Genomic DNA, 21,085 nt, shown 5'->3' with positions numbered 1-21,085 from the left:
TCTGTGCAGCAACACAAGCGTTCATTGCACGTATCCATCCCAAGGGCCATAGTTTGAGGACCTCTGATTTAGTGCATTATAAAAAATGCAAATAATTTTTCTGCGGACCAGCAAAATTTTCTCATGGACCACCAGTGGTCCATGGACCATCAGTTGGTGACCACTAATATAGATGATCTGTTTCCTTTTTCTGAGGTTCTGATGAGTTTGTGCTTGTCTAAATAGAGCAGCTTTTCTTGTGGGAGATTGGGCTATTGCTTTAATAGTGGACTACTTGGTTGGTGTGGGTGCTATTTCAATAGACCTGTATTACTAATTTGCCCTTGCTGACTCTGTTGATGAGGATGTCCAGGAATGATATTCAGCATGCCAGGCAAAAACTTGATGTGTCTCTTCAGCCCTGCATGATCTATGACCCCAGCCAATATTTACATCAACATCTATCTAACTCAGCGGTGAAATGCTCCTGGTTTGGACCAGATCGGCTAGCAATGGCAGCTGGTTCGGAGAACTGGTAGCAAAAATCCCCCTGCCCGCCCATGCCAGGCCGGTCGCCTGCTGGCCTGCTTGCCGCTTCTTTTTAAAAATGCTTTTTAAAGATAAAAAAAAGAGTCTGAAAATCAGGCAGCTCAGCTGCCTGATGGTCAGAGCCTTTCTTTTTTACTTTAAAAAGCATTTTTTACAACCTATTCAGCCAAATAGGTAAATTTGTAAAAAAAGGCTTTTAAAAAGATCATGCGCCACAGCTGATAACACACATACCCCACATGCTGTTTTACTTACCTCATGCTTCTTTTTTGTATGCGCTGCACGCACACACCTTGCATTTGGTGCGTGGTGCGCATTGCACATGCGCAGCCAGCGAACCGGTAACAAACCGGTTCAGATTTCACCACTGATCTAACTGCAAAGCCCAGAAAAAATATACAGCAGTCCTGTACAGTAAGTCAGTATTATTATCAATGAAATGCAATGAGTTGTATTTTGTTGTAAATTGAAAGAAAGACTAGCAGGCCTCTTATCAGCCTTTAGCCATCAGAGGTCATCCAGCTACTTAACTATTCATAGTAAAATGACCTTTGAAACAAGTGCCTTGTAAACTGAGTATTTTTCATTGAAATCTTGTGTACACTATTTCTAGCAGCTTATCTTCTTAAAAATACAAAAAGGTCATTTGTGTTGTGCCCCCAATGGGTCAGCGAGAACTCCAGCAGGGATGACTTTCCTAATTGCGTTTACATTTTAATACAAGCTGTTAGTCATCTGTTTTCTCTTTAATTTGCTTTTGAGTGGAGCCCTGAGATTCCTATTTTCCTAGCAAAGTAAAGCGGTTCCTTGTGAATTCATGTTGCTTTGGGTTCATAGTTTAGTATAAATGGTTAAAATTCTTTGCTGGTAGATTTAATTTAAATGTATTATCTTCTTATGCCACATCATAATTTTTTCTTAACTTACTCAACTTGAGTCTTCCACTTTATTCCCACACTGGCTTCTCCCACAGTGCATTAATAATGTCCCAAAAATTTTAATGCCTTTCTTCAATTGTTCTTGGAGACATGTGTTCTCTCTCTCTCTCTCTCTCTCTCTCTCTCTCTCTCTCTCTCTCTCTCTCTCTCTCTCTCTCTCTCTCTCTAGCTGCAGATGGAGAAACGTGAAAGTGGTGTTAAAAATGCGTAATAGATTATTGTCTTTCTTTCTTTCTTTGGTTGTCTTCCATCCTCCATAAGTTGATGCACAAATTCTGCTGACTTCTTGAAAGTGATGAGTGAGCTGCTTTATTTATTTTGGCAAGGTTGAAAACAGCAACTCCTAATAAATGTCTTGCCCTTCATGTGTCTTATTGTAATGCTGCAATGTTATTTCAGGCAAGTGTCTACCGAAGGGGAGGCAGGAACTTAATTAGGTTAGAAAAGCTTCAGAAAGGTATTGACGCTATGAAAAAGTGGGAAAGAAACAAGGGCCACTACTATAGTACAATGGTAGAGTTCCTAAAAAGTATGCTTCCTGAGACTTCCGGTTTGGCACCGTAGGTGATGGCGGTGATCTTTACGATCACCAACCTCTGGATTATGTGGAATCGCTAGGACAGCTTAAATCTGCTGTCCAGCGGTTCGGAAAACCCCTTCTTCAGGAGAAGGAGAAGGTGGTGAGCTGAGGGCAGAGGTTGAATTTCCCTAAAGCCCCTGAGAAAAAAGGGGTTTGAAGGGTTAAGTTCCCTCCAGTAACCCGAAGTGCTCCAGATCCGAGGATTCTTCTGCTTTGGCGGAACCAATCACCACGACCAAACGCCGAGATTTATTTTGGACAATAAAGGATTATACCGGACAGAACGAAAGTGGGAGAACTTTATGCAAGTAGCCAAGCCGATTCCCCGATACTTTGTAACAAGCTTGAAAACAGTAAAAAAATGGAGGCGAATTGTTAACAAGTTAACGAGTGGAAAGCGAAAGCGATACTTTCAGCGTTCTGTCTGCAGTTGGTAATTTGCATGTTACTTGCTATCTTTACTCTTTAACTCTTTGCTGCCTGCTGATAGAATCTAGGGGAGATTTTTAAATACTGCTTTAAAAGACTGTGTTTTTTAGAGGTTAAGAAGATTTAAAGTGAATATTAAGTTGGAAATAAATAAATATATAATTTTATAGAAGATGGCAGCCAAACAATTAAAGTCTACTGTAACAAAGAGCTCTGGAACTTTATCAGCTGGTGCCTCTCCAGCTCATACAGCAGAGACTAGAACATTGAATTTAGAGGCGTTACAAGAGAACTTAAAAGGCTTTATAGAAGAAAAATTTAAAGTAATAACTGATGAGATGTCTGAAATGAAAGAGCAGATATCAGAAATTCAAGTGGGAAATAAAGAAGTTAAAGAAGGATTTGTAATGGCAGTACGAAGTTTGGCAACGAATGTGATTTTATTGGAGGAGGAGGTTGAAGAAATTAAGCAACATAATTTAAAATTAGAAAATAAAATGGATGAATTTCAAAGTAAAATGGAAAAAACAGAGGATGAAATAGTTTTGATACAATATAGAAATATGGAATTTGCTCTTAGAATTCGAGGTTTGAAAGAAAATAAGGAAGAGAATTTAAGGGAAATTTTTTCTGAAGTATTTGCTGAGATATTAGCAGCTCGTCCAGCAGATGTGGCTTATCAAATTGATAAAATATATCGTGAATTCTTGGATAGCAAGGCAAAAAGTTGCCAAGGGATGTTGTTATTTATTTTACAAACAGAACAGTGAGAAATCAGATTTTGCAAGCTTCATATAAGGGGAGAAGATTCAGATTGCTGGTCAAGATATTTTGATATTAAAGGAAATTCCACCAAAATGTTAAGGGCTAGGAAGGAATTTGCCTTCCTGGTGAATGAACTTAAAAACATCAGATTGAATATAGATGGGATATTCCAACTGGTATAATAGTATATTATGCAGGAAAGTATATCGTTTCAATACGGTTGGAAAAGCAAGAGAATTTTATGTTGAGGTATTAAGTTGGAAGTCTTCCCCATTGGAAGCTAGAGGAAGGAGGCTGAAGTGAAGGAAGAGAAGTGAAGCAGGTACAAGAACAGATTGTGATGGAAGAAGATTTATTACAAGTGTTGGAAATACCTCGACGGGTTTAGATTCAAAAGAACAAAGGTTGACAAGAGCTGCTGCTAAACGCAAGGAACAAGAGATGAAGGCACAACAACAACTGGCAACTACTACAACGGAAACAGTGGGAGGAGCAAGGCCTAAAGTAAAATGTGATCTGCGGCTGGTGTTCCAAAAGTTTCCTATCTTGGAATGTTAATGGCCTGAACTCACCGTAGAAGAGAAGGAAAGTATTTCATTATTTGAAACAATTTAAAAATGACATTACCTGTTTACAAGAAACACATATTAGATCTTGCTAAATGTTGGAGATGCGATTGTGAAGATGCTACTTATTACCATATATGGTGGACTTGTAAAAAAGTTAAAGCATTTTGGATTAAAGTATGGTGGATCATGCAGAATATTTTGAAAAGAAGATTAAGTTTACTCCAGTTCTTTCTACTAGGAATAATTATGGACTACACAGCTATAGAGACTAAATTGATTTTGAACTTAATAACAGTCGCAAGACTTTTGATTGCTCAGTATTGGAAGAAAGAAGAATTACCTACAATCGAAGAATGGACACTCAAAGTATCAAATCTGGCAGAGATGACAAAATCTCCGCTTACTTGAAAGACTATACACTAGAAAAATATATTCTAGAATGGAAAATGTGGATTGATTATATTTAAAATAAGTATCAGATAAAAAAATATTGAATAGCATATGAGTAAATTTAGGAAATATTTTGTATTAGATATATTTTTGAAGGAGAGGGAATTGAGAGTGTGACTAAGTGTGGTGTGACTAGAGATTATAATTTAGGAATTATTTTGGATTATGATTGTTAGTTTTGATACCCTGCATTTTGTTCTGGGAAGTCGGGATGGGGGGTGAAGGGTAAGGGGGAGGGGAATTGGGGGGGGGTTTGGTAGAGATGGAGTGATGGTTAATGTACAGGGATTATTGAAGAAATATAATTAATGTAGGATCGGGTCTGCATAGTTACCATTTTAGAACGGTGAGGAGGGAGAAAAGAGAGTAGGAGGTAGGAAAGAGGAGAAGAGGAAGGAAGAGGGATAGTAGAGGGAGAAGGAAGGTGTAGGGTGGAGGGAGGAGCGGATGTAGATAAGAGAAGGAGAGGAAGGTTTGGAAAGTAAAAGAAGGTAGAAGAGGGAAGAGTGTTAAAAAGGGGGGTGGTGACTGGGCAAGCCCGACTAATTGTATATAACTGTACATTGGATGAATTATTTGATATGATTGTAAAAATAAAACTTTTTATGAAAAAAAAAAAAAGTATGCTTCCTGGTGACTATGAAGAGCAATAATTGGGACCTGCTTTTGCTTTGTTGTCTAGAAGAGCAATTTGGTTTAAAACAATTTCATTTAATTATCTACAGTGGGATCTCCCAAATGAGATTTACAATGATTTGCAGTATATATTATATTTAGATTCATAGAGATTTACAAAGATTTACAGTGGGATCTCCCAGGTGACCTAGATGAGATCTATTGCATTTGAAAATAATGAGGTTAAAACCAGCAGTTTGAGAGAAGAGTTATATAAATATATCTCAGGTGCTTCTCAGAGTCATTTAGAAACCAACCATCAACTGAGAAGGGCAAGAACAAGTGTGTCAAACTCATGGCCCGCAGACCAGATGCATCACATGCTGGCCACGCCCACCCCTGGTTTAGCAAAGTGGGAGGAAGTTGCGATACATCATGTGACATCACGTGTTGTTGCGAGTTTCACATCCCTGGGCAAGAGGAAAAAGCTAGTTTAATTTTGGAACATAAGGAGCATAGAGAAGGCTGCGAATTCTTTACTTGCTGTGGAAAATCAACTGGTGGGTTTAAGGCTTAATTTTTGTCTGCAGTGAAGATGTGTGTGAATTTGTAGCTGAGCTAGCGTCTGAAAAAGTCTTTGGTCAAGTGCTGAATAAGGATTTAAGTGTCTGGAGAGCAGTGATTTATTGCCAAGATCTTGTGTAAAGACTGCAAGACCCCTGAACTCAGCAGCTACCCCTTTTTTAAAAAAAAAATTAGCAGGCAGGCTCCAAGAATAGAGTGCAATGAGTAGGCATCCAGGGTGGTTTGCAATAAAACTGATGGAAGACGGTGAAAGGCTATTCTTTCCACTGAATGCATACCATGTAGGCACATATGTTTGCTGGTCCCTTGGAAATAAACCATGCTGTATTCTAGTCAAAGCTGTAAAGGCACTGAGATGTGAGTTTTACAAAGGACTATCTACAATCATGCAAATAATATACTTGTTGTCAGGTAGCTCTTCTATTAATCCCAGGTCATTGATGTTTGAAAGCTAATTCAAAGAACACTGTGTCAGATTCTCCCTCTATATTTATCAGATATGATTTTGAACGCTGCAATTACAGCAAATTATAATTCGTTGATCAGGAGGGCAGCTTTTTTGAAGGATTAGCCCTGTGATGGTGAATCTATGGCACACGTGCCACAGGTGGCACACAGCACCTTCTCTGTGGGCACACAAGCTGTCACCCCAGTTCAGCTATGCCATGCATGCACATGTGCCTCCCGCTGGTCAGTTGGTCATCAGGTTTCTGCCACGCATGCACAGGGATGGGGCACATGCGGGAGGGGCATGTGCACATGCGGGGGGCATGTGCGAGGGGCCGCACATGCATGCGTGGATGAGTGGGGCATCTGCATGGAGTCACAAATGCATGTTGGGGGTGGGGGGCATATGGGGGACTGCGCGCACATTGCATTTTGGTGGTTCAGGCGCACTCCAGAAAAGGTTAGCCATCACTGGATTAGCTTATCTTTCAGAACTGGTTCCATAAGGGAATTCATCAGTTGACTAGTGAGGGCCACAGCTAAATGAGAACATTTATATTGACCCTTAATATTTTAGCCAATTGCATTCAATAATTACTTAAGCCAGACACATGGAAGGTAAGTAACTGTTTAGAACATATTTTTATGAAGGCGGTTGAGAAAGTCTATCAGTTATCACCATTGTCTCAATTGCGATCTTTTCCAAAATGATGATGAGAAAGGAGATGACATTCTTCTTTTAGCTTTGCTTCTGTAGCTGTGACTGAGGGAAGTAAAGGAAGTTGGTGGCACTGAGTAACAGCTCGAACCAGTAACTGATGCATTGCTCCAGGCTGTCTTGGTTAGTTGGGCAGACCCTTGGAGAAAGACAAGCCTTAATGTATACAGATGCCATAAATTTATCCAGCCAACATCCAACATGAATTATGAATAAAAATGGTAATATGTAAAATGGTGGGTTTTTTAACAAACGATTAAGTAATCAAATCGTTTTTGACCTGAAGCCGTTGTAATGCATGAGTTCAAATTAATTGCTTTTAGTAAGGTAATTTAATATGATAATGCCTTTATGATGGCTTTTTAATCTTTATCATTATAAAGAACAAATCTGGAGATATTTAGCCAATCAGCAGTTCCCTTTTATTTAATATCCTCTTGTTCTTTTTCTATGGCTGAATAGAAAAGAGATTACCTTAATGAGAAACAATAATTAATTTCCCCCATTGTTAAAACAAAGGAAGTAATTTTCATTTTCTTAGAACAGGTAACCGGGTACATTTCACCTCTTCAAAATGTGGTTATATTCTTTATTTTTCAACCATGTTTTAACAATTTTGATAAATCCAGAACTATTGATTTGGGACTATGTTATTAAAGAAGAAGCATGCATTGTGTTCTGAAAAATCTATAATAACTATACTATTATAAATCCTGCAATGAAACATTTAAAAGACAATAAAAAGGGCCAGTCATATTGGCAAAACATAATCACACTCCACAATGTCTGCATCTCAAAATAAACTTGGTGGAAGAAGCACTTTATTGTAAGTACAGGAGTAAAGGAGTAGTTTTCTCTATACAGTATAATTATTCTGTCTTTGGCATTATCAATTTTTAAGAAAAGTCTTTCAAAACAATTGCTCTTCCAAGGTAGACTGGAAAAAGGCTGCAAGATGCACCAGCCTAGAACCAACCTAAAACTAAGAATAAATTTTCTGACAGTTAGAACAATTAATCAGTGGAACAGACTTGCCTCCAGAAGTTGTGAGTGCTCCAACACTGGAGGTTTTTAAGAAAAGATTGGACAACCATTTGTCTGAAATTCTGTTGTTCTGTGCAACCTCTTTTGGCTTGAAAATTGTCCAAGATATGATCAGGCATATCAAAGGGTGTGCTTCAAAAGCAACTGGCAAGATACATTGCAAGGGCACGGGGAAAGAATGCTTTAAACCTCTATATGGCTTAAAGATTTCACTACCACTTTCTTCCTACTCACAAAAATGTTCCTAAAGCCAATTGTTTTGCCTCTATATATTCTGAGGGTCATAGAGGGATCTTCATGGAGCACACAGCGCAACTATTTGTTGTTAGTTGCAAAATCATGTCCGACCCAACGCAACGTTCCTCCAGGCCTTCCTGTCCTCTACCATCCTCTGGGGTCCATTTAAGCTCACAACTCCTGCTTCGGTGACTCCATCCAGCCACCTCGTTCTCTGTCATCCCCTTCTTCTTTTGCCCTCAATCTTTCCCAGCATTAGGCTCTTCTCCAGTGAGTCCTTCCTTCTCATTAGGTGGCCAAAGGCAACTATACTATGTTATAATTGCATAAGGCTACTGTTGGTTCCAAGGACAGAATTTTGTCTGCTGGAGGCATCGTTTATAAAATGATCCCTGATGGTTGATGGTTTCCAGCAAGTTGACACTTCATGTGAGATAATTTAGTAAGACCTGAAATGTATCTTTGGCAAATCAAGTTTTATGCTGGTTGACAAAATGGGCCTCCAAAGGAAAACTCCTGTGAGGCAGCAACAGTGTAAGTTCAAAAAATGTGCCCCCGGCGAGCTGCAGTTCAGTCAGCTATATAGAAATAAAGAGAAGCTGCTTTTTACATTTCCAAGAAGTTTTGTCAAAGAGGTTCCACTTTGAAAAGAAGGGCAAACCTGAAAAGCAGGAAAGGTGAAGGAAGGCAACTCCATTGCTGACTCCTTATGATTCATTGATTCACCTCCCCAACCTGCAGATAACCTATGTCAGGGGAGGGAGGAAAATCCCTCCAAGTATGTTGCTTCTTGAATAGAACATCTGAACCACTGGTGCTGCTTTGTGTCTGCTTTTTTCCTCCCCTCTATCTTTCTCATCCTTTTATACCACAGAAAAAGCAAGTAAATGCCAAGGAATGGTAGGAGATGGAGGGTGGACAAGAGTCATTTACTGCAGCAAGCAACCTGTTGGCAGACCCCAGATGCAGAAACAAGGCAATCAAACCAAGGAGTGACACTGAATTAATCAAGGCTTTGCAAATGAAGGAGGTGAGGAGGGAGCCCTTGGCCTGTACGTGCAGCAGTACCAGCCAGTCTGGGAAATGTCAAAGACAGCTTCACTTTTTTCAAAACAAAGGGAAAGGAGTGACGGGGGGAAAAGAAGTATAATTGGAAAGAGAACTCACATTTCCAGCACGGCATACATAAACATGAGACCGGAGTTACAGAAAATGTGTTTCCAACTGACAGGAAGAAAAGTAAGATCTCTTTTGCACTGCATGCATTTTGCACAGCTATGAGGATTATTCAAACAGCCTGCCCCCAAAAGTACTACTACTCTCTCCTGAGAGTTAGTATGTAACCCCATAAGTCCCAATATCCCATGACAGGTAACAGTTCCATTTGCTTATAGCAGTTGTAGTATAGTTCATCTGGAGCGCAGCCAGGTTGCTGAAGTAGGATGTCTTTCATGCACAAGAAAAAAATTTGATCAAAAAAAAAGGAGGGGGGAAATAAATAACTGGAATATTAATCACTAATTGACAGCAATTTTGTCAGTAGCTTCTCTAGTCCACTTGTAGAGCTGGAAGGGACCTAAGGGTTCCTCAAGTCCAATCTTTCATACTGCAAGATTCACTCCCATCCTCCATAGATGACTATCCAGCCTCTGTTGGAAAACCTCCAGTAAATGGGAAGAAACCATTCCATGCAATAACCTGGTTTATTAATTGACAGCTCTTACTGTCAAGGAGTTCTTCCAGATATCTCTTTGTATCTACAGTATATCCTTTAACTTTCATTCCATTAGTTGCAAAACAAGTGAGAATAAGTCCGAACCCTCTACAAGGTGACAGTCCTCAGCAAAGCTGGCTGAGGAACTCTGGGAGTTAAAGTCCACAAGTCTTAAAGGGACCAAGGTTGGAGACCCCTGCTTCAAAGAGTTGAAGGCAGATATCAAACCCCTCCTTCTCTTCTGAAAGATAAATATACCTTTTAAATTGTTCTTTATTGGTTTCTTGGCTTCCAGTCATTCAACAGATTGGTACATCTTCGCTGGACTTGTTCTGGTTTATCTTTTTTAAACTGGACTGTACACAATACTACACTGAACACAATACTCCAAAGTGATCAAGGAAGACTAGAGCACCATAATCACTTTTCACAATCTGGACTCTGTGCTTTCTTTATGGTCTTCAAGATGTTGTTGGCCAGGTGTGTGTTTCACTTACCTTTGCTACCGGTTCACTCGCACGTCCCCTACTTTTGCGCGTGCGCAGAGCATATTTGATGACGTCCGGGTGGGTGGGCGGAGCCTCCCACCACCGCTGCTACCAGTTCTTCATTGCACCTGTCTTGCACTATTTGGACATTTGATGCTTCTCCAGAACATCCTAGTCCTTCTTACATGTTCTCCTTTTGGGACAAATTTCTTCCATCTTGTAATTGTTTCTTTCAAATTTCCTCTCTGGATGCATGATGTTACATTTCCTTCTAACAAATTTCATTTCTATCACATTTGTTTCCTCCTATTGTTCTAGCCTAAGTATTTGATTTTTCTCTCTTCTCCTCCCAAGAATTAGCCACCCCTCCTAGCTTTACATTATCCAGATATTTCGTAAGCATTTCCTCAACTCCCTCATCCATATCATTTATAAAAACATTGAACAGCAGCTAGCCCAGGACAGAGCCCTGTGGCACTTCAATCAAGATGTCCCTCAAAGTAGATTTAATGCTATTAGGACAACCCTTTGAATACAATCCTTGGGCTAACTGTAGATCCGTGTAACAGTTTGACCATTTTCTTAAATAAGGATGCTATGAGAAAATTTGTCAAAAGTCTGCCACAATCAAAATATACTATCTCCATGCCATTTTTCCAATCAGCCAGGTTAGTAACTGTCATAAAAAGAGATATGACGTTGGTCTGACAACAGTGTTTCTCACAAATCTATGTTGGCTCTTGATAATTAATGAATTCCTATCTAAGTGGTCACAGACATGCTGTTTTGACATTCTACATAATGATCTTGCTCCATAATGATCTTACCAGCCTGTAATTTCCAAGGTCCTGCTTGTTTCCTTTCTCAAGATAGGAACAATATTTGCTGTTCTCTAATCTTCTGGGACCTCACCTGTTCTCTAGAACTTCTCAAACATTATAGAGAGTCGTTCCACAATTATCACTGCTAATTCCTTCAGTTCCTTAGGGTATAATTAATCTGACTCTGGAGATTGTAATTCTTTTACATTACCTAGAAATTCCTTCACTTGCTCATTGCTTCTCCTCAGCTTCAGTTCACTCCAGAGTTGGGTTTCAGCAGGTTCTGACCAGTTCTAGAGAACCGGTAGTGGAAATTTTGAGTAGTTCGGAGAACCGGTAGTGGAAATTCTGACTGGGCCTGCCCCCATCTATTCTCTGCCTCCCGAGTCCCAGCTGATCAGGAGGAAATGGGGATTTTGCAGTAACCTTCCCCTGGAGTGGGGTGGGAATGGAGATTTTACAGTATCCTTTCCCTGCCACGCCCACCAAGCCATGCCTCCCAAGCCACACCCACAGAACCGCTAGTAAAAAAAATTGAAACCCACCACTGGTTCACTCCCCAGCCCCACCCAATCAATGGCACCTTGTCTGCAGTCATTCACCTCTTGAGTGAAAATAGATGCACAATAGGAGTTGAGCGACCTTCTGCTCCTTAGCCGTTTCACCATTCTTTCTCTGCAGAAGACCTACTATCTCCTTGCCTTCCTTTTTTGTTTCTGATACACCTGAAAATCACTTTTTTTTATTGCTTTAGTTGCTTTAACCTTGTACTGGATTTTAGTTTTTCTTACGTTAGAGCTTCAGGTTTTGCAAATTGCTTTGTATTCTTCTTTGAATATATTCCTCTCTTTCCATTTCTTGTATATTTCCTTTTTTAAAAAAAAAAAACTTATTAAGTTCTGTGTATATGTAATTTGGACTTGTTAGTTGCTTTCCATTCATCTATCTTCTGGAATTGTTTGGTTTTGAGCCTTTGTTTTGCCTTCTTGGACATTTTTCTCCTTTAGGCTATAAAGCCACTGGAACATTCTGACTTTCCTTTTGAGTCCATCAAAGTCTACTCTTTGCCTTCCTGCCTTGGTTTTCGTAGTCTTTGCAAATTTCTTCAGGGTCTCTTCTTGCAGTGTCACTAGTCCGCACATACATCAACAGGAATGGATAATCATCAGTTGGACTGAAGAGTCTTGTTAGCCTGTCAGTTACATCCTGAATTTGGTCACCCGGAAGACAGCAGACCTCACACGACTTGTCAGCTCTATGAGCAGCAGTTATGGTACCTCTGAGCAGTGAATCACTCATCCCTACCATTTGTCTTTTCTTCTTCAAGATGACTTCTGAGGTTTTACCTGGTGACTATAGCTCAGGTATGGGTGAAATGGTTTCATGAGTCAGAGTGTGGTAATGGTTGCCTCCTGATCCTCCTGTCACTAATGATGACATGCCTTCATTCTTCTGCCTCCACTTGCCATGTATCATTCTTTTCTTTTCTTTTTCCTCCCTCTGAAGAGTATCCTTTGATCTTTTTAGGAACTTTTAATCTTTCCTAATGAACTTCAGTATAGCAACTCTTAAACTTTCCTTAACACCTTCCACTTTTTCTTCAAATTGGACATGCCCTTAGACTTGTGGCCGATGAAGTTGGGATGTTCTTTTGGCAAGAAACATTTGGAAAGAAACATTCCACAAAACATGCAAGTCACTGTGAAGGTCTCTTCTTCTCTGGCCATGTGGCTTGAAGTGGAATGAGTCTCCTCTGGGTTATTCTGTCATGAAACTTTCACACAAAGCCACCTATGCTGCCTCTGAGTCTACTCCTCAAGGTAAGCACAAGCCTGAACTAAACAGCCTTTATGGCCCAGGTACTGCAGGTCTGACCTGTTGTGGTCCTACAGAGTTGGACAGCGATGAGGCTGAGGTGAGGCCAGGGCCATCAGGAAGTGAGTGTGAACTCCAGAGCCTCCAGAGACTGATAGTAGTGAGGCAGAGGAACAGGAGGAGCCTGTTCCTAATGCACGCATGAGAAGAGCAGCTCAAGCAAAAAGGACAACTCGGGAGTAGGGCCAAGAGATGATTAGCCCCTCCCATAAGGCTTTAAAACAGATCAGCACTGGCATTTGAGCTTTGCGGGAAAACAACATTGGTAGCTTTGTCTTCTGCTTCATTTACATCTTGCCTTTATTTTTGTGACTTGTGAACGTTTGCCAAGAAAGGCCTTTGGCAGTTTGCCTAATTGGACCGAGAGAACTGAGAACTTTGCAAGAGAACTGAGGAATTTGTGTTGGGAGGCATTTGTTTTAATTTGAGTTGAACAACGCTGGGAATGAAGTAATTCTCAGCTGTTCGAATAAGTCTGTTTGTTTTTACACTGACTTTCTTACTACCTACTTGGGCCTGGATCACAACATGACCATTGTCTCCTTCAATTCTCCTACAGCACTCAGTCTCTGCCCACGATGCAGGCACACAATCAACAGATCTAATGTACAATTTCACAAGAATCTTGAAACTTCAAAATACCCTCTAGAACAGGGGTCTCCAACCTTGGCAACTTTAAGTCTGGTGGACTTCAACTGAAGCTGAAGTCCACCAGGCTTAAAGTTGCCAAGGTTGGAGACCCCTGCTCTAGAATACCCTCTTAAATATCCCTCTGAATGTAAACTATAGAGGGTTTTTTTATTCGCATTTATATCCCGCCCTTCTCTGAAGACTCAGGGCGGCTTACACTATGTTAGCAATAGTCTTCATCCTATTTGTATATTATATACAAAGTCAACTTATTGCCCCCAACAATCTGGGTCCTCATTTTACCTACCTTATAAAGGATGGAAGGCTGACCCAACCTTGGGCCTGGTGGGACTAGAACCTGCAGTAATTGCAGGCAGCTGTGTTAATAACAGACTGCATTAGTCTGTTGAGCCACAAGAGGCCCTTATTGGCTAGGCATCTCCTCCTTTTAGGGCTTCTGATTTCTTCTCCTAGCTTCTACAAGACAGTGGCCACTCTCCCAAGCAACCAGACCATATACTGATAAAAAAATAGGAAAAAGACACTAAGCCAGACCAGGAAAACATTTCCACAAATCTCACACAACAACACACAAAAAAAACCTCACACACACTTTTTGTTTTTATTTTACAGTGCTCCCATTTTATGGCTCTCCTAAATCAAATGGTAGAATATCCTGTACTTTTAATTTCTACAGATCAGAAAGGAAGGAGGGAGATTAATTAGAAGTTAGATAACGGTCATTAATCATTTGTCCTCCCTTTTCCTGTCTCCTTGCAATAAACTACATTGACTCACAATCCAAATAATGAAAAATTCACTCACAATAAGCATTTGTCTGCCTCAGCAACAAGACGTTTCACTGCGTATTTTGAACCCTGTGGTTTAGGCACATCAAGATCAGAATTAATAACATTCTATACCAGGAATATAGTTAAGAATGCCACTAAAGAGATTTGTTATCCAAAACTTTGTGTTATTTGGTAGAAGGTCTTCCCCTGCAGTGATTTCTTATTTGGTTACCCAGGAAACTGCTTTATATAGAATCAAAGCATTTCTTCATTAACTCAGTAATGTCTCTGCAGACTGACTGTTGCATTCTAGGGTTTAGGTAGGACGCATACAAGACTTATGCAGAATTGTAACCTGAAGGCTGAACACAGGTTTTGCGTGGAGAAAGTCCTAGGATCATTTTCAACACAGAATTGAAAATAATTCCAATTTGAAACTATGGAGACTGTTGTTTCAGTGTAGATCAGGGGTGAAATGCTCCTGGTTCAGACCGGATCGCTCGTAGCAATGGCAGTGGGTGATTTGGAGAACAGGTAGCAAAAATCCCTGCCCCCCTCCATTCCCAACTGAGCCGTGCAATCATCAGAGATTTATTTTTTTTTAGTTTTAAAAGCATTTTTTCTTCGGTTGAAAAAATGCTTTTAAAAGTTTAAAAAATAGGTTCTGATGATTGCGCGGCTCAGCTGGGATCGTCAGAGGTTTTTAAAAGCATTTTTTTTACAACCTCTTCAGCCGAAGAGGTTATAGAAAAAATGCTTTTAAAAGGCTCAGAAGATCCTAGCTGAGTTGCCTGATCGTCAGAGGCTTTTTTTCTTTTAAAGCCAAAAAAAATGCTTTTAAAGAAAAGAAGAGCCTCTGATGATCAGGCAACTCAGCTGGGATTGTCAGAGCCTTTTAAAAGCATTTTTTAACCATCTCTTTGGTCGAAGAGGTTGTAGAAAAAATGCTTTTAAAAGTAAAAAGAAAAAAAAAGTTGGCCACACCCACCCAGTCACATTACCCCACCACCACCAAGCCACGCCCACAGAATCGGTAGTAACAAATTTTACATTTCACCCCTGGTGTAGACTGTATTGAAGTCACTGACTCAGGAGCTGCATGTAATAAAAAGAAGCTTCCTATGAATACTGGAGTCTTCTGAACACAAAGTGTGTGCTCTACCATTTAGCTACAGATGAAGATGAAGACCTACAATGTACCATCATCCAGACTGGATGTTGCCCAGAAAGGATGACAGGACCCTATTACAGGTATCCTCGACTTGCAACCATTTGTTAATTCTCACATTAACAACTGTCATAGCATCTCCATAGTCACATGGTCAAAATTCGAGCATTTGGCAACCTGCATGTAATTATGACAGTTGCAGCCTCCTGAGGTCATGTGATCATCATTTGCAACCAACCCAGCAACTTCCAACAAGCAATCAACGGGGGAAACGGGATTCGCTTAACAACTGCATGATTCACTTAATAGCTGCAGTGATTTACTTAACAACTATGGCAAAAAGTTTTAAAATCGGGCATGAGTCTCTTACCAACCGCTTTGTTTAGCAACAAAAACTCCGGCACCAATTGTGTTCATAAGTTGAAGACTACCTGAATAACAAAGAGCTGCAGGCAGTACTTACCATTCTGGTAATTTGGGCTAATATGCAGAAGAAACTACAGTAAGAAGCCAATTCTTGATCTTCTTGTTCCCCTCCTCTATTAACATGCAGCCTCTCAATAGTTACCTTTGTGTTCTAGTGCGATAGATAGATACATACAACAGATTTGTTGACCTAGGCTTCTGCTGTTTCACAATAGGAGCTTCCTCCCACCAACCACTTCTGCACCAACCCAAAAACTCCCAAGGACAGCTGATTAGGTTTGGTTTGCTTGCTTTCTCTTCTGTCACTCTTTGGTCAACTTCTTTCAGATATCCTGCCTTGGTTTGTGCTATAAGGCAGTTTTTCTTAGTACCACCAGTTCTTAAATAATTCCATGTCACCCATCCATCCATCCACCCATCCATCCATCCCTAGAAAAAAGAAAAGGAAGACAAAATGAACAATTACTTTCTGAAGATGTTGATTTCAATTATTATTAGTTCAAGGACTAGCTGGATGGTTAGATCTGTTGATACACATCAGAGCATATTCCTATAACCCAATTTCAACTCAGAAACAAAAACCGAATGTGTATTACAACTAGCTTACTGCCCTGCTTATTAGAAACAAGGTCTATTGCTGCCAGCTGGCGGGGAGGAGGGCAGTCCCTTATTTGCTTTTACCAAGCCTGGGAGAAGAAAATATGAATACCAAAAGACAAAGATAAAATGGAGGCTACCTCTGTCTCTTACAAACGTTTACCTGTGGAGGAATTGGTTATGCAGCCTTTCCTGGATTTCAGCTGACTGCTCATTATCTGGATTGACAGATCAGGAAGGTTAGCCCTTTCAGAGCCTGGAATTCATGGAGTGGAATTTTCACACGTTCTCTACAAATAGGCACATTAGTAATTGTGCAGGTGGAATTGTCCTGCATTTAATCACAGTGTTCTTAGTATCTCTCCACACTGTGAAAGTATTATTTCTGGAGCGTGCCGTTAAAAACAAAAAGTCAGCAAGTATGAAAAACTTAAAACTGCAGTCAAACTTTCAGTCTTATGCAGCTTTCTTTCTATATAGTGAGCATAGACACCATTGATAAGTCAGTATGACTTTGTGACTTTATATATCACTTTTAAAAAGATTGTATTCTAAAGATTTAATAAAGATTTCAGGAGTTGTGGGTGCTTCATCACTGGATGTTTTTAAGAAGAGTCTGGACAGCCACTTGCCTCAAATTGTATAGGTCCCCTGCTTCAGCAGGGGGTTGGACTAGAAGACCTCCAAGGTCCCTTCTAGCTCTATTCTGATTATTATTACCAGCTTATCACTACCATGTGTGTGTGTGTGTGCGCACGTCTACACCTTCTAGTCAATGTTGACTCCTGATGATTGCCTGGACTAGTCCCTGCAGTTTTATTAAAAAGATTTCAGAAGTGATTTTCCCTTGCCTGCTTCCTAGGGCTGACAGTGAGTGACTGGTCCAAAATTACCCAGCTGATTTTGTGCCTAAAGTAGGCCTAGAACTTGCAGCCTCATTGTTTGTAGCCTGGTCCTTTAACTGTTACCCCCAAAAGGCTTTCATCACTACTTAAAACTATTGAAACTTGTAGCATCTAAACTGTCATTTTATTTCCTTTGTCCTTTGACTATTTAATCTAGCCAAGTAGAAAAAATTATTATAAAAAACATACCAAACATATTCTTTCTATTTTACTGCATGGCTTATAGGAAATTTGAGATAATTGGAATTCCCATGGAGAGTCTATAATTGCCATCTGCTGGACTTATGGCTCACTACAACTACTGAATATTGCTGCCATTTTTCTTGTCAAACTGATCTCAAAAACTTTTGCAGCTTGGCTTCTGAATACTGGGCAGTGCAGCTTGACTTTATACAAAACAACTTCTGATAGATATTTGTTCATGGAAGGAGAGTATGCACACCAGTCTTTAAAAGGCACAGAATCAGTAGTAGGAAGAAATGAGGTTAGTAAAATTGTTAATAGCTGGGACTGGTATACCGTACCTATAGTGAAATCACCCTCACTCTTGAGTGTAGCAATCTTCTCACGGCTTCAGCCCTGTGAAACCAAAGAATTAGGGAAAGAGGTATGATTAAGGAAATGCATTTTCTCATTCATATTTCTTACTTCTCTGTAATCTCTTATGAAAGAGGTATAGCATCTAACAGATTTAATATATCTTGAAAAGGGCCGTGGTGGCTCAGGCTGTAAGATAGCCTGTTATTAAAACACAGCAGCCTGCAATTACTGCAGGCTCGAATCCCACCAGGCCCAAGGTTGACTCAGCCTTCCATCCTTTATAAGGTAGGTAAAATGAGGACCCAGATTGTTGGGGGGGCAATAAGTTGACTTTGTAAATATACAAATAGAATGAGACTATTGCCTTACACACTGTAAGCCGCCCTGAGTCTTCGGAGAAGGGCGGGATATAAATGTAAAAAAAAAAAAAAAACCCCACTGAAATTAAGGTCTGGAGGTGCATGCTTCAAGGAATACATTACTTCATCCCAATCCTTCTTTAAAATCACCATGTGTTCCAGGAAGACAGAGGTCAATTGTGGTTTCTTGCAAACTTGTATTATCACTCCAGATTTAGAGCTAAAATAATTTGGCAGAAAAAAGAAAATCATTAGAGCTCCCAGATCATATAGTGGTGGAATGGATTTTTGCAATCCAATCCTTGTAGCCTGACATTTCAGATTTAGCTCTTTAATTATGAATTTTTCAGTAACTTAAGAACTGCAAGAAAAAATCTTCTGAATAGGGTCCCACCAGCAGAGGCTATTTCTCAGGTATATGAGAAGGAACATCTGTCCTCAAAAACTGTGATTTGTCCCCAGTTTCTGCTTTCAGAAAAAAAGCTGAAGTTGCATCTCCTCATTTAATCCTTTAAAATTGTTTTAAAGGTTACTTTATTATGGGTAACTGTTGTTACGCTATTTCTTTTTATATTTCCTTTTTTTTCCTTTTAATTGTCTCGATTGACCAATAAATAAATCTGCCTTGTTAGCTGGAAAAGAGGACTAGCTCAGAGATGTTTAGGCATCAAATTAAATTAAAATAACCAGCAAGCATGGATTTTGAATCTGAATTGCCCTGTGGCCAAAGAAGTTTAAAAATGGATGAATCAGCTATATTTACCTCCAACATCACCCCAATCTAGATATCTGAGGCAAATCCAGTACACCACTAAATAATCAGCGTTTTATTCATCTACGCCAAATCTCCACAACTCTCATAATTCTATATGGCTGGGATGTAGTTTAGCTTCAGACCGAACAATCTTGTCCGCTGCATCATGAGAGGAATTATGTATCTTCTACTCTGTGGCTTCTCACAGAGCCTTTTACAATTCATTGCAGCATACTACTCACGCAGTTCCCTGGTACTTCCAGTAAGAAAATGTTATAACAGATGTCAACTCCTTTTTTTTCTCAGAACATGCATTTTTCCTTAGCTGCATAATAAATTATGTGATAGCAAAGTTAACATGTCATGTTTTTAACTTATTATGGATCATAGCAGACAGCACATAGATGACCTGACAGAAAGCTGAACAGATCCATAGAAAAAGTATTAGGAAAAATAATTGCTATATCCATGTTATAAACAAAAAAACATATATAAATACTTCCTATTATTTTTCTTGGCACAGAACTTACCATTCTGTTTTGGCATCATTCTCATATGCTTTCTTTGTGTCTGCCATCGTTAATAGCATCAACAATTTATATTGTTTGACAAGATGCTTGAAGTAGTTACAAACCAATGATTGTATGGATATGAAATGTTGTGGTACATAAACAGTAATATATATATAACAGCAGAGTTGGAAGGGACCTTGGAGGCCTTCTAGTCCAACCCCCTGCCCAGGCAGGAAACCCTACACCATCTCAGTCAGATGGTTATCCAACATTTTCTTAAAAATTTCCAGTGTTGGAGCATTCACAACTTCTGCAGGCAAGTTGTTCCACTTATTAATTGTTCTAACTGTCAGGAAATTTCTCCTTAGTTCTAAGTTGCTTCTTTCTTTGATCAGTTTCCACCCATTGCTTCTTGTTCTACCCTCAGGTGCTTTGGAGAACAGCTCGACTCCCTCTTCTTTGTGGCAACCCCTGAGATATTGGAACACTGCTATCATGTCTCCCCTAGTCCTTCTTTTTATTAAACTAGACATACCCAGTTCCTGCAACCGTTCTTTATATGTTTTAGCCTCCAGTCCCCTAATCATCTTTGTTGCTCTTCTCTGCACTCTTTCTAGAGTCTCAACATCTTTTTTACATCGTGGCAACCAAAACTGGATGCAATATTCCAAGTGTGGCCTTACCAAGGCATTATAAAGTGGCACTAACACTTCACGTGATCTTGATTCTATCCCTCTGTTTATGCAGCCCAGAACTGTGTTGGCTTTTTTAGCAGCTGTAGTTTCCAATGAAAGCCTACCTTGAAATCTGTGCATTTCTGCTTGGATTTTAAACTCAAACACACTGAAATGGGCACCCTTAATCAGTGGTGGGATCCTGCCAGTTTAATAACCGGTTCGGTGATTGCGTGCTTTGCACGCTTGTGCACAATTTTATGAAAACTTATCTTCCGCATTACTGCTGGGGTGTAACACAGCTGAGGCATGGCAATCCTCTGTGCTGCGTGAATCAGCTGAGAAGATATAGGTCAGTAAAATGCAGGGGCAGGCAAGTGGGCCTACCTGATTGTCGGAGCGAACCGGTTTTCTCCCAGCTAATCGTCAGAGCTACCGGTTTGCTTGAACCGGTCTGAACCAGTAGAATCCCACCCCTGATAATTATTGAGTAATTCAGTGGATATTTACTGAAAAATGAGAAGATCAGGAATGGGTCAGAATTTTGCTAGCTATAGTTTGTAACTCATTTCTCCATTTCTTAGGAAAGAATAACATTAGACATTTCATGACCCAAGCCATATCTGGCCCTTTGGCTGTCCCTGTCCAACACTCACAAGGTCAATTGGAAATTACAGATCAAATGTAAATAACTATACCACAGAAGGCAGGAGAAGAAGCTGAGTTGGGTATGGGTCTGGTTCTACCCAGTCACTATGCACTCCTTTAGTTGGCTGGCGGCCACTGGAAGGCAAGAAGAGAAAGTGCTACTTTGCACCTACACAACGCTTGCCCCCTTCACCTCTAGCAGCCTGAGGAGGCAGTGGCAGAGGTTATTGTATGAGGGGACCTGGGTTCAGCCATCAGCCACTGCCTTGGTTGAAGCG

At 40.1% G+C, this 21,085-nt stretch overlaps 1 long non-coding RNA gene across 4 annotated transcripts in view; it reads right to left on the bottom strand.

Moving 5' to 3' along the window:
* Positions 1-6,540: 6,540 nt before the first annotated feature.
* LOC131189871 (uncharacterized) overlaps positions 6,541-21,085 on the bottom strand; it is a 26,244-nt gene continuing 11,699 nt past the window's right edge. For 2 of the 4 annotated variants that reach the window (XR_009153140.1, XR_009153143.1), the window contains exons 3-6: positions 15,856-17,899; positions 14,259-14,311; positions 13,741-13,952; positions 6,541-6,763 (exon numbers count right to left, since the gene is read on the bottom strand). This is a non-coding gene — a long non-coding RNA (uncharacterized LOC131189871). The remainder of the gene's footprint in view (positions 6,764-13,740; positions 13,953-14,258; positions 14,312-15,855; positions 17,900-21,085) is intronic. The other 2 variants (XR_009153145.1, XR_009153141.1) reach the window with 2 other exon arrangements.

This window comes from Ahaetulla prasina, chromosome 1 (assembly GCF_028640845.1).
Source record: "Ahaetulla prasina isolate Xishuangbanna chromosome 1, ASM2864084v1, whole genome shotgun sequence".
NCBI lineage: Eukaryota > Metazoa > Chordata > Lepidosauria > Squamata > Colubridae > Ahaetulla > Ahaetulla prasina.
The sequence above is the reverse complement of the archived record's forward strand: the minus strand, read 5'-3'. Positions and strand labels throughout refer to the sequence as shown.